The 17,422-nt window shown below is 40.9% G+C and overlaps 1 protein-coding gene across 3 annotated transcripts in view; it reads right to left on the reverse strand.

Annotated features, from left to right (window-relative positions):
• LOC115392876 (zinc transporter ZIP11) overlaps positions 1 to 17,422 on the reverse strand; it is a 137,525-nt gene that overhangs the window by 47,360 nt on the left and 72,743 nt on the right. The gene's annotated exons all lie outside the window — the stretch shown is intronic.

Genomic DNA, 17,422 nt, shown 5'->3' on the forward strand with positions numbered 1-17,422 from the left:
AGTTCTTTGTCGACAAAGCGCGTTACTCATGTACTGCAATGCAACACTTTCCAGTGATTTAAGGAATCTATTTCATGATACAGCTCGGTTTCCTGTTTCCTGTATTATGCAGGTGAGCATGGTTTACTTTGGTCTGTCTTCGACAAAGACTTACACAGTATTGGAGCAAGAATCTCAGGTTTGGGTAAAACTTTAAGGAGGTTACTCTCTCAAAATGAACAGTTTTACCTTGAGTTCTGAAGAGGACTCTGACATCTCAAAACACTCTTTTTATGTCCAGCTTGACTTTGTAAGGGCAACTAAGTGTATATGCTTAATCATGCACCCTGTTTTTCCAAGACTTATCTGATTCTTGAAACTAATGGGTGAGTAAGAGTCAAGGTACAGCACCCAAACCGTACATTTTCTTCTTGAAGATGGAAACCTACGAGAAGATGAAATTTTTGTTTTATTCCATCTGAACTACACTGACTCTGTAAAAGGCAAAAGCGTAATTTCTTGGCTTTGGTACATTATGATCCAGAGTAGAACTTTGCACAGTGGTGTCTACAAGTATGCTGCTTCATGCTGGTGTCAGATCTGACTGGGGGATGAATGTTACTGTGACATGCTCGTCCAAGAGTTGGCAGTCCTGGTCATTTGGGCCTTTTTTTGTTGTCATGTGGGCAACCATGCGTATTTTCAAAAGCTGGAGAAAAAAAAAAAAAAAAATTCCACTGGCTACCTTGATCATTGCGCCGTTCAGCCATGAGGCTATAATTTCGTGTTGGTTTTTGAGCTAACATCAGTGGAGGGATAAAAGGGCTTTTCTGTCCTCTGTTTTTCTGTCATAAGCAGTGGGGAATTATGTCTGTTTAGGCACTAAAATTCTACTTGAAGAGGTTCGCACAGCACATACAATACTTGACCTTTTGCCAATGGCTGAACACGCTTCTATCGGGAAACCTTCCCACTCCTTGTTTGTTCAGCTTGTCAGTTCAAACTAAAGGCCTTTTAATGACTTTGTTCCTGACATTTTCTTTAGGGCTCGTCTGTCGACCTGCTTCCTTTCTTGAAGATAAGCTTGGCACTTTGAAGTCCGTTTGAGAAGCAACTATTTCAAAATTGACATTTTTTTTTTCTGATTCTCCGTGGCTTAAATTTGTTTTGCAATTAAAATTTCACATGTATTGAACAACGAAAGAATCAATGTTTAGACAGCTCTGAATGCTCCTGTTTCTGTGATGGTGCATTCAATGTGCACACAACAATGAAAAGCAGTTATTTGCACAGCCAGGGCCTGCCTAAACAATCAGTATAATTTATTGCTGTGCGGCACTGTGTGCATACAGCACAGCATGTAAATTAGTTCACTTCGAAGCACATCGAAGACTCATTTCATCGTAGGTTGCTGTCAGATACTTCTGAACGCCTCCCTCCCTGGCTCAAGCTGAGCCATCATATGTCCAGAAGCTGTCAGTCGAAATGGATTTAAACTGTTGGTGTTGGCTCATCTCAGGCCCTACATTGACATATTTGGGGCACAAATGAAGAGTTTTGGTGAACACTGACAAATTCAATTAAATATAAAAGAACCTCTAACTCAGCTAAGTTCATTATATCTTTATTTTATCGAGAAGCATTTTCTCTTTCTTCTATTTGGACAGGTAGGCTTCAGAAATTTATCTTTTGACAAGTTTCGTATGGATTTTTCCAGGTTGAAATGTTGAATGGCAGCAAAGAAATGCCTGAATCCCCACTGGTTTGAATTCCAGAAGAAAGAACATTTTTGATCAGCTTGGTGTTAGCTGTCTCTTTAGTGTTCAGGATTGGTTTACCACTAAATTAACCTGTTTTGTTCTTTCCCATTAAGGTTTTCACTGGGGAAATCAGAAGCGAGCAGCTGCCTGAACTCCTTTTTCACGGGTTACAGCTTGATGGGATGAGGCTAAAACTAATGATTTTAAATTTCATTAAGTCGACAGTGTTGACTGCTGCCGTCAACTTTAATTTATATAGACAGACTATCGGAGAACATCACAACACAATTTACAAACTCGTGGCTCAGGCTGCCTTCTGCCTTCCACAACGCCAGACATTATATATATATATATATATATATATATATATATATATATATATATATACACATATATATATATATATATATATATATATATATACACACACACACACACACACACACACACACACACGACACACGATTTCAGTTTCTGAACTTGCACAAGAAGCCTGTGGGGTTGATTGACAGGTGGATGGACACACTTCATTGAGGTGATTATCATCCAGTAGAACTCTCGCACCCAGTATCGTGACCTTGGGAAGCACATGCACATTTTTTTTTGACACACATTTACCTCGGAATATTGTGCAACTTTGGCTTTTTTAATAAGTTTACTTTTGATTTTCTGACTTCAAGACCTCATTGCCTTGTCCTGCTGATCTTAAATCGTTGTTTAGCTTTGCTCCAGTGCTTATGAATACAGCAGGACACTGTAAATGCATCGTTATCTACTCAATATCTGTAAGAAATAAAACGTATCTCCACATGTGATCCATATGATGGTTTCGTAAATGTACATAAATGTACGGAACAGCAAGGCGCACACAACAAAAAATCCTTCTGGTGCATGAGAAGAACAATGCACTAAGACCACAGTGTGCATAATGCAACAGCAGAGACATGGAGCTGAAGTTGGAGCACCGTCAAAAAAATGTAACTTTTAGAGACTCCACACACCGTTGTCGTGTAAACAGACACCTAAAATGCAAAGAAACTTTGCCATTTTCGTGCACAGTTGTCATATAAACTGGTGTTATTTTTCATTCCCCACTTCAAATAATTGAGGTGGATTGTGATCACCCTGTTCAAAAGGAGCTAATATATTTCAAAGAAATGGTAAAATGTCCTGTGTTGAACATCTGACATGTTTATGCCAGCTGTGGATGAAGCAAAGATTCATGATGATTGCAAATCATTGCTTGCTCTTGTTATTTGCATTTCACACACTGTCAAAACCCTTCTCAGCATTAAGGTTTGTTTCAAAAGACCTCGTAAACACGCGTCAGGAGGGTGACAGCGAGCCTGAAACGACAACAAATAGCGGTGCTGGAGAATCTGTTGCCCTTTTGAAAGGCTCCTCTAAAATCGAATAAGCTTGTGGGTGTCACCTTTGATTGCACCATGAAAAAAAAATTCCAACTTCACATGCTTTCATTCCCTTTGTGGTTTCTGACAGTTTAGAATATTCAAAAGTGAATATGAAAAAAAAAAAAATGTCTTGCTGAGAAATAATTACAGGGAAAAGAAACAGTGTGGACTTTGAAAATGGCTTCAGTAAAGAAAAGGTTTGATTTTTTTGGATCTTGAACAGCAAGTTCTTTCTACATGTGGAAACAAAGAACACTGCAGTGTAAGTCCAAACCGCTTGCCCTCCTCTCTTTTCAAGCTGAAATTTTTCAGTCCACTGAATGCAGAATTGAACTCATGCATTGTTCTCCAGTCTGCCAGACCTGAAGAGTAAATCAGAAACCTCTTGTTTTCCGCTTGCCTTAACGTCACACAAACACAATGACTGTGACACCTGCCAATTTTGGATTTCAGTGCGAGATCAACATGTCAACAGTTAAATTCCGGGTCACTGTCGGGTCTCGTGTCGGTGAAAGAATCATCAAGTGACACGAACACAGGTGAGGCAGAGTTCATGATGGGCGGATTGGAAAACCTCCAGCAGCGACGGAGCTGATGAGAAAGACTGATTGCAACCACTTTCAAGAAAATGTCTGCACCGAAGCTGAGAAGCCACTGGGCCCGACGTGCTGTGACGATTATAATTTACCGCAAGATTTGATTTGATGATTGAGCACAGGTAACAATTTCCAAAGAGAGGTCGCCGATTCAGCTTCAAAGGTCAACTTCAGTTCATAGTTCAATGAGGTTAATTAAGCTTTTAGTTTGTCTCTTTGTATTTTATGTTTCTTCTCTTCATTCAAGGTTTATTCATCAAACTGTTGACATGTTTCACTGGACGATTCCCATTTTAGTCACTAACTTGAATATTATGAATATCATCTTGTATTAGGAAAACTCCTGAAAAAGTTTAAACTCATATGCCATTCTTGATGAAGGTGGGAGAATCCAGTCGAAACATGTCAAAGGTATATTCTAGGATATGGTCTACGGCAGAAGAGAGAGGCTGCCACTTGCTTTCCTTATTTTTCTGGTGGCCAGTAAACTGCATGTAGATGCAATGTAGACGGAGAGATGGCGTTTGAGCCATTTGTATAAACAACTCAACAATTTTTTGAGCTGAAGATGCAAGTATTTATCTAAGTTTTCAAAGCCATGAATAGCTGCTTTAGTAAACCTTGTTAAATGTTTGTTTATGGTGAAATCAAACAATGCAGAAACCACATGACAATACCGATTTGTCTCTGCTCTTTCTCATCATTGATCTGAATATTACCGTGATAACAATGGTGCAGCAATAAAGTTAAATGAAAGTCAATATATATCATTACATATCACTTATTAAAATATTGGAAATTGTCCAATTGTGGTTTCAACTTCTTTAAGGCAGATGTGTTAAGCACGAAGATATAATAATGTGTTTTCTTGTGTTTTTGTCTTTCGAAACCGTTTTCATAAGGAAGAACTCCAACATGCTCAAAGTGCTGAACTCACCCATTAATCTTACACCTTTGGGATGAACTGAAATTAAGACCGTGACCTACAGCCTGACCTTACTAATGCTCTTGTGGCCGGGCGGATGCAAATCCCTTCAGGTGATAAAAAGCCTTGCCAGGAAATAGGCGGCAGCTGTGACGCCGGCATATTAATGCCGAAAGTTTGGATTAACATGCACAGAATGACAAGCAGGATTTTGTGGAGAGGGTTTGTTGATGAGAGCGCACTCCCTGAAGCAATGGTTTCAGTTTCCAGTTAAAAACATCAATATGGTGCCCACTGAGAGCAACAATAAGAAGTTCTGCTCACAAATAAAATTGTATTTCAGACCATTTGGTGCTAGAGACATTTAATCAGAAAGAAATCTGTTGTATAGGAAACAAAAAACTTATTAATGTGAAATAATGTGGTTCAGTAGACAATCCAACATAAAAGATATTAAAGCATTCTCATATCTGTTTAAATCAGTGGATCAGTCATGTCTAATGAGACACAGTCGTGCTGTTATTGATATACTGTGCTGCAAATGAAGACATAGTATGACCAAAAGGTGTTTCCTCTCAATAAATTACACCTCCTCGGCCCTTTGCTTCCATTTGAACCCCAGCAGGCGTCTTTCATCACCTCGGGGAGCCGTTGGCAGCGCTGGCCTGGGCAGCCTCTCCGATGCCACTGTGATAAACAACAAGCGGTGCCAGAGAGAGTGATGCATCACGAGTGCGCCACAGCTGCGAATGTTCCTCCACATTAATAACGCAAAAGGCTGCGGCTACCTCGACAAAGTCCGCCGAAACACAGACTCACCGAGTTGGAAAAACAAGATCAGGGTGAAAGAAACTCACTGCCATGCTTTTTATGAAAGGATTTTTTTACATTAACAGTGGGTGCAATTATTTCTAATTTCCTGGAGACTGGACTGAGAGTCCCATTCCGCAGCTCTTGATGTATAATGCCGGAGCTGATTAACCTCGGCAGAAGCCCACTTGCTGTCCTTCAGCGGCAGGAGTGACTTCGCTTCCAGTCAGTCACCTCCACCACCCACCGCTGCCTACCGGAGAGCTGCCTGCTATAATCAAAGCACTCTGCCGGCCACTGAGGAGCTCTAGGGGACCCAAGTCAATGTTTAAGGTCAATTTTCATTGACTCTGAACACCTGCAAGGTTCAAACCTGCAGGAATGAACCCACATTTCCTCCACAGCTTGGGGTTTGTGATGCCGGCAATGGCTGGAATGAAGGGAGGCTGCGCCGCTCGCTGTGCGGACCAGCAAGAGACGTATGAAAGGTAAAAATGAATCCCTGTGATTTTTTTTGACAACCTCCATTTATGATGATTAGTCAGGCAATGGAAAGCACTGATTGCTGGCATTAACCGCAGTACAGGAGCTAATGGACCTTTGCGAGGGCCGAACGGTGCGGACGGAGATTTTGTCAGTCACAAATGACCGCGAAGGTACGAGGACAGACGAGCTCAAACACACGCACTGACGGAGAATCTACAACAAATCAAGACAGATGACAGGAAGAGGTAGGAAAAAAAATGTCACAAAATTGAAGGAATGTAGAGAGAATACCAGGGAAGGAAATAGTAGCTGAAGAAAAATTCAGAGAATTGAGAAAAAAAAAAAAAAAAAAAAAAAAAAAAAAACAACCAAGAGAACAGCCAATAAACCTGTATCCAACAATTCATTGGGCTTGGCATAAGCATGGACTGGAACAGACACAAAACGCTCCCACATTTAAACAAAGGGATGAGCAGCTGGACAAAGGCTGGTCCATGCTGCTTCTGAAGGGCCATTTGTTCACTTTGGGGTCATGTATAGTCTCCAAGTCAAACCCGTTCCATGTCTTTTGTGTCCCAGCTTCCCGATCTCAGTATCCAAAGTAAACACACTGATCCAATGAGGGCTTGTGTAATTCTCCTCAACTTAATTACTATCCTAAATCCTGAGACTGCCATTAGGATAAAGTACAACTGATGCACAACTGACACAAATCTTCCAGTGATTGCATTAAATTTCCAGTCAGTGCATTCAAAGCAAATAAACCCTTTTAATTTAATTTCAAAATTACCTCAATGGACTCATGGCAAATCAGATTTGCACAATTAAAACACAATATCTGAATGCACTAATCCCACTCAAAAAGCCCCTGAAGGAAAAAAGTTTATCATCAGCAGCATTAAATGAGGGAGATTCTCCACAGGGAGGCCATTATGCTGGCTTGCTTTTCCACGCAGGGATAATTAAACGGTGCATATTTACACTTGGGAAGCAGCTAATGGCATTAATAATGGCTATGTTCGATTCAGATGTGCCAGCTTTGGCGGGAACAGTTGTTTACGCTTACTCATTGGTGAGACTCACTAGCACACCTAAGTGGAACATCTTTAAAGCGGATTAGTTGCACCTGCAAGCTCTCATTATAGCAGAGATGGGCACCTAGTGGCGCATGGCCACAGGCCTATCTCTTTGTGGCCCGTCAGCCAGTTTCCAAAAATAATGCAATATTGGCATTAGTTGTTGCCTGTTATCTCCATATTGTCCTGGGCTAGATGGTGCAATGGCCAAATTTACATAAGAGTTTTAATTTCCCTTTAATTCCAGTTGAAAATGACCTTTTAAACACATAATTCCACATGAAAATGATTTGTCCAAATTAAAATTAATTTAACATGGCTGGTCTATTATATTAAATAATTCCTTGATCATGTACACCTTCATTCCACTTTAAGTTACCTTCAGTCACTCTGTATTAATAGGAGTCTTAGAAGAAATGGATATAATAAAAATAGTGGATGTATGGAAGCATTAAAATTAGGGATGTGCGAGTACCGATACCAGGTATCGGTATCGGGCCGATACTGGCCTTATTTCAAGGTATCGGGTACTCGTGAAGGCTACCGATACCAGCCGCCGATACTCACGGCAAGAAAACCCCACGCGTAGTAAGCCCTCCTCACCAGAAGTTGGCGGTAGTGCAACCAAATGGGATGCAAGCTGCCGACAAACATGAAGGAGGAAGAAGCTCCTCTCTGGAGCGCTGACAGGCGCAGGGCTACACTGCAGCGGGCTGACTTCTCCATGAGTCTCATCCAGAGCAGAGACAACAGGATGAATCCAGAACGGCTGCTCGTCTCACCAAAACTCCGCCGGTGTGGAAATTCTTTTATACAAGTGAAAACGAGCCGAGCTTTGCAGAATGCTAACTCTGCAATGCTAAAATTGCTAAAGGAGGTGCGCGATGTTGTTCATTTACCACTAGTAATTTGTTGAAACACCTCAGGGCGAAGCTTGTGGACGAGAGTCTGACGCTGTTGTGCTGGAAAAAAGAAAACTCCGGCAGCAACTCGACGGCAAACTCAGAAGACCGAGAAACTGAAGAGCAGAGATCCGAGAGCAGCACAAATAACACGAGCAACTCTTTAAACTCAGGGGTTTTTCTATCTTTGACTTTAGTTCATAAAAAAATCATTAAAATTAGTACATTTAAAACCTTACTTTATGTAAAGTGTAAAACTCAGAGAAATTGTTTTATCTTGCACTTAATTTCATTTAAATAAGTGCAAACTCAGAGTTGCTTGTTTTATTTTTCAGACTATTATTTTGGACTTAAACGTAGTGGCTGGGCTGCCTTTTTATTGGAAATAAAATTCATTTTCAAAAATAATCTCATTGCATTATTTTACATTTTATGTATATAAAGTATCGGTATGCAAGTATCGGTATAGGTGAGTACTGAAGATGAAGTACTCCTACTTGGTATCGGTCTGGAAAAAAAGTAGTATCGCACATCGCTAATTAAAATGTTGAACTTTTTAAAGCTAAAGCGTCACTTAATCAAAAAAGAAAGAAAGAAGAACAAATTTAAAAAAATCCTGGCACTGGAGTTTGTTTACTTCCAGTAGACGTGTATATGTCAACTGATCTGCACCAAATTCTGACCCAGGTCCACACTACAGGTGTGGAGGGATCCTGAAATGCAATGTTTTGTTTTTTTCCTGTATTAATCCAAACAAGAGAAATGTCCCAGTAGAGCTCCGGTAGTGCGCTGACACTCAGGTTTTTAACAAACCTTGCCAGGTTATGAGCTGTAAAAATAGCTTGAATTCCCTTCAGCAGTCAAACTGACGTCTACCTACAGCGTTTTTAGGATGTACAATGGAGGAAATAAGTATTGAGCGCATTAACTGTTTTGTCATTACATTTATTTCCAAAGATGCAATTCATGTGACATTTCTTCCAGACACTGGTATTAACTGAAATAATCCACACATGAAAAGAAATCACAACATTCAAATCCATAAATAGTGATTATGTGGAATTAAGTGCAATAACACAGGAAAAAAAGTATTGAACACACCATGGGAAAGCTGTATAGTTTGTCAAGGAAAGGCACCATACCATCTCACACCTGAAAGTAATTAGTCTTTGTACTTCCTATAAGTGCAAACCAACATCAGCTGGGTTAGTGCTAATTGATGGCCCTATAAACAGGTTGTTTTTTCACCAAGTAGTCAAACAAGACACATCTCATGATGGGTAAAAGCAAGGAGCTCTCTCAAGACCTTCGCAGCCTGATTGTTGCTCAGCATCAGAATGGAACTGGTTACAGACTTATCTCAAAGAATCTGAGTATTCCAGTAAGCACCGTTGGGGCCATTATCCGCAAGTGGAAGAAGCATCACCTTATCATCAACAGGCTGCGCACAGGAGCTCCTCGCAAGATTTCTGACCAGGGAGTCAGAAAGATGGTCAGAAGAGTTCTCAAAGAGCCAAGGACCACCCGGAAAGCACTCCAGCAAGACATGGAGGCAGCAGGTACAAGTGTTACTACAGAGAAAACGATAGGCAATGCACTCCACCGCCATGGCCTCTATGGACACTCAGCCCGCAAGACTCCGTTCCTCAAAAAAAGGCATGTTGAAGCTCGTCTAAAGTTTGCTAAACAGCATCTGGATAAGCCTGTGGAATACTGGGAGAATGTTGTCTGGTCAGATGAGACCAAAATTGAACTTTTGGCTGTCATACTACACACCATGTTTGGAGGAGAAATGGCACTGCACATCACCCAAATAACACTATACCAAGAGTGAAGTTTGGTGGTGGAAACATCATGGCATGGGGTTGTTTCTCATCTCGTGGTACTGGCAGACTTCATATAATTGAAGGAGCAATGAATGGAAACATCTATCGGCAAATTCTTGAGATGAACCTCCTGCCATCCACCAGGATGATGAAGATGAGACGGGGCTGGACCTTTCAACAGGACAACGATCCGAAGCACACGGCAAAGTTGACTCTCGAATGGTTTAAAAAAAAGAAAATCAATGTGTTAGAATGGCCCAGTCAATCACCTGACTTAAATCCGATCGAACATTTGTGGAAAGAACTAAAGATAAGGGTTCACCAGAGGGCACCAAAGAATATTCAGGATTTGAAGACAATCTGTGCGGAGGAATGGGCAAAAATCACACCTGAGCAGTGTGGGCGATTAGTTCATACATACAACAAGCGTCTGGAAGCAGTCATTGCAAACAAAGGCTTCTCCACAAAGTATTAAACGAGTCTCAGATAGTGTGTTCAATACTTTTTTTCCTGTGTTATTGCACTTAATTCCACATAATCACTATTTATGGATTTGAATGTTGTGATTTCTTTTCATGTGTGGATTATTTCAGTTAATACCAGTGTCTGGAAGAAATGTCACATGAATTGCATCTTTGGAAATAAATGTAATGACAAAACAGTTAATGCGTTCAATACTTATTTCCCCCATTGTATAACCACCTCAGAGAAACCAATGCTACACCAATCCTGATGGACATGGAGTGATTTCTCTCGGTGAGTCGAAACGGTGTGAAAGTACTGCTCAAGAATGAAGCAGAAAGACGATTTAGGAGATCATATAACCTAACTGCAATTTTTACCATTTTTATTTCTTCCACCTTGCAGAAAGGTGGCAGAGTGATTTTTTTTTTCTATCACAAAGGGGAGAGAATAACAAAAGGGTAAAAGCGCTGCTTTAGGGTAAAAGTGTCAAGCTCTTTTCCCTACAAGGACCACATGCAGAGCTATTTTATATCAACTGTGCCTGACGAGTAAAATGACAGAAAGAAAGAACCCATAGATAAAATCTGTCCTGCTTATTACATTTAGGGCTGCAAACATTCAGAGAACAGATCACACACATTCACTTTTACAAAAAAGTGGAGTCACCCTCCAGTACTCCATCCTGGCGTCATCCAGGGGCAGGGAGTGGGAACATCTGGAAGCATCCCTGCAGTACGAGACGCAGCTTCCTGGGGATGTTGTGTCCTCACATTCATTATTACCATGAATTCATGAATGTTTCAGACCAGGAGTCGTTCTACACGATCCAGACCGCTGCCCCCATCCTCATTCAGAGCAGTGATTTGCGAGTGTGATAACATTTATTCCTACGAGCTTGTTGTACCGTAAAATCTGTTACATGCCTGCCGCATGTGTTCCAAAGTCAGAATTGCGTGACAGAGGCATTTGTGTGAGGCCGAGTCGGTAAAGAGATGCCAAGGATGAAATGGCAACGAGCCATAGCAACACCATGACACAGGGACAAACCGAGAGTGGAGTAAACAGCCAGACTTTTTCATATTTTCATTGGTCATTGTTGCCAGGCAACTGTTTGACCCCGGTGTGGATATCATGTAAGTGTGCAGACACTCATGCACAGGGAGAAAAAAAATGGCAATGCCACAGTGACAAAGCCATCCACACCCCCTGTGCAAGGAGAGAAAGTCTGTCTTGTAGAAGTTAATCATGCACGCAGAAATCCAGCGAGAGGAAGCCAGAACCAGATCGAGCCAACTGATCCAATTAAAGCTCCAGAATCACACCTTCTCCTCTGAGACATCTCTGCCATCAGGATCAGCACGTTTATATGTAGCCACTAATGTGGGTATGAAGGGTCCAGGCGCCTTCAGCGATGTTGTACAAGTCTTGGAAACTGACGAGTTGCAAAAAAAAAAACAACACAAACTTATGAAATCATAATGCATGAATCGACTTAAATGTCCAACGTTTATGATAGACGGTTAGTGGAGCGTGAACTTTTTAGGTTTTCCATAAGTCTGAGAGAAAAGCCACCCGTAAATAACTTAGTGTATTCCTGTGAAGTTCTAACAAAGTTTCAACTGCATATAAATTATGCACAAAGTTCAACAACATTAATTACTTCCAAACAAAGAGCTAATGATGTTGTCTGTAGTGTGTTTTTCTGTGTGTGTGTGTGTGTGTGTGTGTGTGTGTGTGTGTGTGTGTGTGTGTGTGTGTGTGTGTGTGTGTGTGTGTGTGTGTGTGTGTGTGTGTGCATGCACAGTGCCTGAACTGGATTCAGTGGGTGTCGAACATAAATCGCTGCATGAATTGTAAATATTAGAGTGATCAATCAACTGGTCACCGACCTTTGACCTTTTGATTACAAGGAGACAAAAAGGACGACCTGAAAAGACAGTTTTAGATTTACGATTCAAGTCAAGCTGCCAGAAAAGGTCGGCCCAGTTTGATCCGAATCGATGAAATTCCAGCGTATGACACCAGGATTACAGCAGCAAACGAGCACGCTGCCCCGAGGACGGACTAATGATGAAGCAGCACTTCATCATTAGCTCAATTACACCAGCTGCTCTGGCTGCTGCGGGTTTTCGCTCAAAAGCCTTTTGATGTACCTGGAATGTCTCGGCTTTCGTGACAGGCATTGTAAGATACGGTCTTACGGTCGGCAGACATTCCACCTCCACTTTCATGATTTTTTTTTTTTTTTTGCCTCCTGCTCATTACATCAGATGTGTGCACAAACACGCTCCGCTGCAGCCATCGTGAGAAATATAGACTGTTCCCAGGTAACAGTTCGACTTCTGCAGGTTTATAACCAGTTGACAATCGGTCTCTGCTGTGACTTCTTTAAGAGAATGGTGCAGTTGTTTTATTTTTTTTTTTTCGTCTAAATGAGTTTATAATCAAACCTACTCAGAATAGGTATATTGGCAATTTTTACCAGCTCTATTCATCAGAACTCTCCTGTTTGCCCATCAGGAAAAAAGAAAAGTTGGAAAAAAATTAACCTGGCAATGCAGGTGCATAGTATTTCATTCTTTAATTAAACCACAGCTCAGAAGGAGAGTTCATTTACAACATATTTCTCCTTACCCGCCTGTCCATCTGCCTCGATTTTCTGTTTAAAATTGAAAATACTAATTAGTATGATGTGTGAATTATTATTGAGCATTTTCTGTTTTGCTTTCAGGGTGATAATTAATACTGGCTCCATATTCCAGAGTGTAAAAACCATATTTTATGTATGATGCACATTATATTTTAAAGGCTTGTTTTTCACTATATTGCCAGGAAAGCGCAGGCATATTCTGAGCAGAGATTTATTTACTTTTTTTGTATGCTGGTGAATGCTTTTCGGGACATTTAAAAAGGACTAAGCCCTCATTAATTTCGTGTCTTTGGTAAGTCTGAATGTCTGCTGCAAAATCACTTAACTGGCAGTGAAGCAGACAACAGCCCGGGGCCTGTCTCAGATTTTTATATCTCCGATTAGCAAGACGGGTTTAAAAAAAAAAAATCCAAAAACCACTAAATCTCCGTGTGATGTATTATTAAGAAAGCCTTCATTTCCGATGTTCTCATCCTTTCATGTGCACATGCTTAAACTTTTTAAACACAACTCAAACGCTTGTTAATTCCACACAGGGTTTTCAACTTTTCCCAAAGCGTCGATTTGCACAAAACAAATGGGAAGAAGTTTTCGAGCGGATGCTCATGTCGGGATGCCGACATTAATGCTGTTAACGCGCTGATGCAACTCAAGTGTAATAGTTTCAATCAGCATATGCAGAATAACTATTTTCTATGGCCATGCTGCACATGCACAGAGGTAGCGTTTCAGAAAAGTAGTGCTTTTCCGAGTTTACACAGAAACAGGAAAAGTGGCGTTTTTAAAAAGTGGCGTTTTCAGTGGCTGCATTGTCATATCAACCATCTGCAACCTGTAATGTTGCAACATTGCAGTTTAATGGTCACGATTCAGGTTACCCAACATATTACCCATAAGGAGCTGGATAAAACCTGATCTTGTTTCTCTCTCTGTGTCTATAATTTAATCATGAGGACGATCATGATGACACCACAAAACGTAAACACATACGTATTGACAAAAGTCACATATCTAGACTGAGTACATGTATGAGGTACTTAGTAATCCTTTTAATTTGGGAATCAATCCTCCAGGAAAATTGATTCCAGATGGCATCTTTCTGTTTAGATTGTGATTAGGTTTCTATAGGCCTGGTTGTCCAAACAGCTGGCCGTTGTTGGAATATGCCTCTGGTTTCTGTCCAAGAGACTAAATGCAAGTTGAAGTTTTATGTTTAGTTTGTGCAGATACACAAGGGTTTGGTTTGTTGCTGTTATGATCATAATGAACTCATCTATCTGTTGCTAAAATAGGGTTAGGTTCAAATCGGTACTTACATCTCAAACCCAGCATGGTCGACTGCTAATAGACCGGACAGTTAACTCAAACATACAGATAAGCTTGAACAGGCTTCATCAGAAACTGCAATCCAATAACTTTAATGGTCTGAGCAGCACTGCCCACCATCAATTGACTTTTAAAGTCTGTGGACTGCTCCTGTATATATTCACCTCACTTTTTATTCTTTTTTTTTTTTTCTTTTTTTCCAAATCAAGCCCTCTGGCATCTTGTAATTAGTGTTTTAATGGCGGCACTTAATGTTGTGTTGCATTGTCTTGAGGATAGCTGGTACAAGGTTCCTCAAATGTCAACTGCATGCCTTTTGTTTATCCGGCTCCGGTAATTGCCAATCAGTTCAAGTGAGGTGGAACTGCCAATAAAAAGGAGCCATAAAAAAAAGGTTCATTATAAGGACGATATTAATCACAGTTCAGCTGATCAGAATCCAATAATAATTATGAAGATAAACACACATGCACTGTCAATACATATGTATGTAAACTGAGTACATGCATGGGCTGTTTGGTTTTTTGTTTTCCTGTTAAATTCTGATATTAATCACTGTCTTAACAAATACAGGAATTGGAAATCATTCTTGAAGGAAAAATTGATCCATGAAGGCGTCCCTCTGTTTTCTTGATGACTTTTTATTGGCTTGGTTGTCTGCACCATTACTGGAAAACGCCTCTGGTTTCTATCAAAAAAGACTAATTGCAGGCTGAAAGCAACGGAAGTTTCGCGTCGGGTTTGAGCAGCAGCGCGAAGTAACAAGAGGAAAGATTCTATCAATTGGCCCCTCGTGGGGGTGAAAGGAAAGTAAGTTGTGGACCCAGAGGCGATTTGATACTTGACATTTTGCTGATTTAGGGGCTGCCAATGAACCTGCTGAGACGTGGAGCTCTAAAGACGTGGAGATACAAGAGAGATTTCTCCGTCTAATTAACTCCTGCACTTTCTGTTCATTTTTAACTTCTCAGGATTGACACACCACCAAAAAGGAAACAGGAGGAAGAGGAAAAGTCGAGGGGAGATTCAGAGTTTTTTTGGTGGGAGAGAGAAAAGAGTTAAAGAAAAAGGAAACCGAAAGGTGAGAGGAGGACATGAGACATGAATAAAACAGGAAGTGAGAAGCTGCAGAAGGCTCCGTCTTCGAGAGTTTGGAGTGTTTACCCCTTTGGTCTCACTCTACAGGGACCGGCGGTTCCTTCACCACCTTCACTCAACCTTCCTCCACTGTTACTCTGAGGCTCAGCAAAACACGAGGCGGCATTACCGTCCTTTATCAAAGAGCAATGAAGTGGGGGGTGGAAAAAAAAAGGAAAAAAAACACGGGAAGGAAACACGGAGGATATCTGAGGAGCAATCATTCTGGCCAGAAGTTATTTTGTTTAAATCCCAGATTGCCACAACCTCTCCAAGCATGAAGCATTCTGGATACTTTATTTTCTTTTGATAAGTTAATATCCATTTACTTTTTTTGACAGCCTGTGCTGAACTTGATCTATTGCGGATGGACTTTTTTGCTTAAGGTAAAACCTGCGACTGTATTTAATTCCCATGTGTTGCAGTAACAAAGACCAAGGAAGATCCGGTCACAGTCTGCACTACTGCAGCAGTACGAGCGAGTTTCATGGACAAAATAAAGCGAACTGATTCCAAAGCTGGACAAGACTATAGCCGATGTGGATAACTGTCCTCAATATTTACAAACCGCTTCTTCAAATTCAGTTAATTCAGATGCAGCCATCTTTGCCAATTATCAGATTTTCCTCTGCGGTTGGTGTTAGATCATAAAATGAAATGATGCTTTCCCCAACTGAGAACCAGAATCTTAACAGTTCATCTCTCCCCGCCCCAAAAAAAAAAAAAAAAAAAAACCCTTTCACAGGTAAAACCAACCTGGAAGGAATGAAACATGCTGAGTAACCAATTTTTTCACGTCTAACTGCCTGGAGAGACATTTCCTGAGAACCGACCTGCAGGTTTATTAGACCAAATTGCCCTCAGGGGGAAACGCTGGGAAATGTGGAGAATAACTTCCACACATCAAGATGCTAATTCCTGATGGAGGTTGCAGAGTATCCGGAAAGCGTTCACGGTGCTTTAGTTTTTCCACACTTTGCTTTGTTATGGCTCATTCCAAAACGAAATTAAATTTTTTTTTTGTTCAAAATTCTACACACAATCCCAGAGAATGACAATGCTTTCCAAGTGTCCCTCGAAAACAGATATAATTTGACAATATTTTTTGATAATTCTCGATCGCCTTCAAAGTCTTATAAACTAACTCTATCAACCAAAGAAAAGAAGAAATAAAAAAGAATAGGAAAAATCACCGAGCACTGTCGATTGGTCTGGGTTCACATTTTCAAAAGCAAGCATCGGACCTTCCCACACAGCGCTGCATCTGCACTCCCTCAGGTGAACATCTACAAATCACTGGATTTCACAGCACTGGGATTTCGCTGTGGAAGCTGGTTTCACTTGTTTTATGCTGTAATTTTCTCCACTCGTTTCACAGCGACGAGTGCATTAAGCCTGATTGCTGCGAGGAACTTGTACATGGATGAATAAAAATAGCAACAATTAACTTAAGTTCTGGCCTGAATGTTTCACTTTAAAATGTATAAAATGTTGAGACGAATAATGTGGTTGGTGAAATACATTAAGGCTTTCATCAAAGACAACAAACACATCCCCCCTCCTCAGGATGAAAAATGGGTCATCCCTTTGCTCCGAGGCTCGAAAATAAAAGACGTATATGTACAAGTATACAATTTTGTGTTTTGAACGGTGCTTCCTGAGTGCGGTGAGATGTTCGGGTCTAATCCGACTTTCAGATTCATAGTAGAACGCTGAATTCAATCAGATGGGCTAAATCATCAGAACGCCATGAGGAACTCTTTGATTTCTCCTAATGTTAACTGAATTATTTACGATGCCATGCATTAAGGATGAGAAGGTACTGGCATAGTTTTTTTTTTTTTTTTTTTTTTTTTTGAGCGCAGTCATGCGCACGTGTGCCGACACGGACGTCGGAGCGGGAACATGCTTACAAGGGGCTTCTTGCCACTTCAAATACCTGGAGAGCAGCAGGAGGCAAAGAGTGATCTATTAAACATGATTCAACACGAGTACGGCTGGAGAAAGTGGATGTCCGCGGCTAAAACTGGCGGCTTCGTTAGCAGGAAGCATGGGATGCTGTCCGGGTTCGA

The sequence above is a fragment of the Salarias fasciatus genome, chromosome 8 (genome assembly GCF_902148845.1).
Source record: "Salarias fasciatus chromosome 8, fSalaFa1.1, whole genome shotgun sequence".
In the NCBI taxonomy this organism is placed as follows: Eukaryota; Metazoa; Chordata; class Actinopteri; order Blenniiformes; family Blenniidae; genus Salarias; species Salarias fasciatus.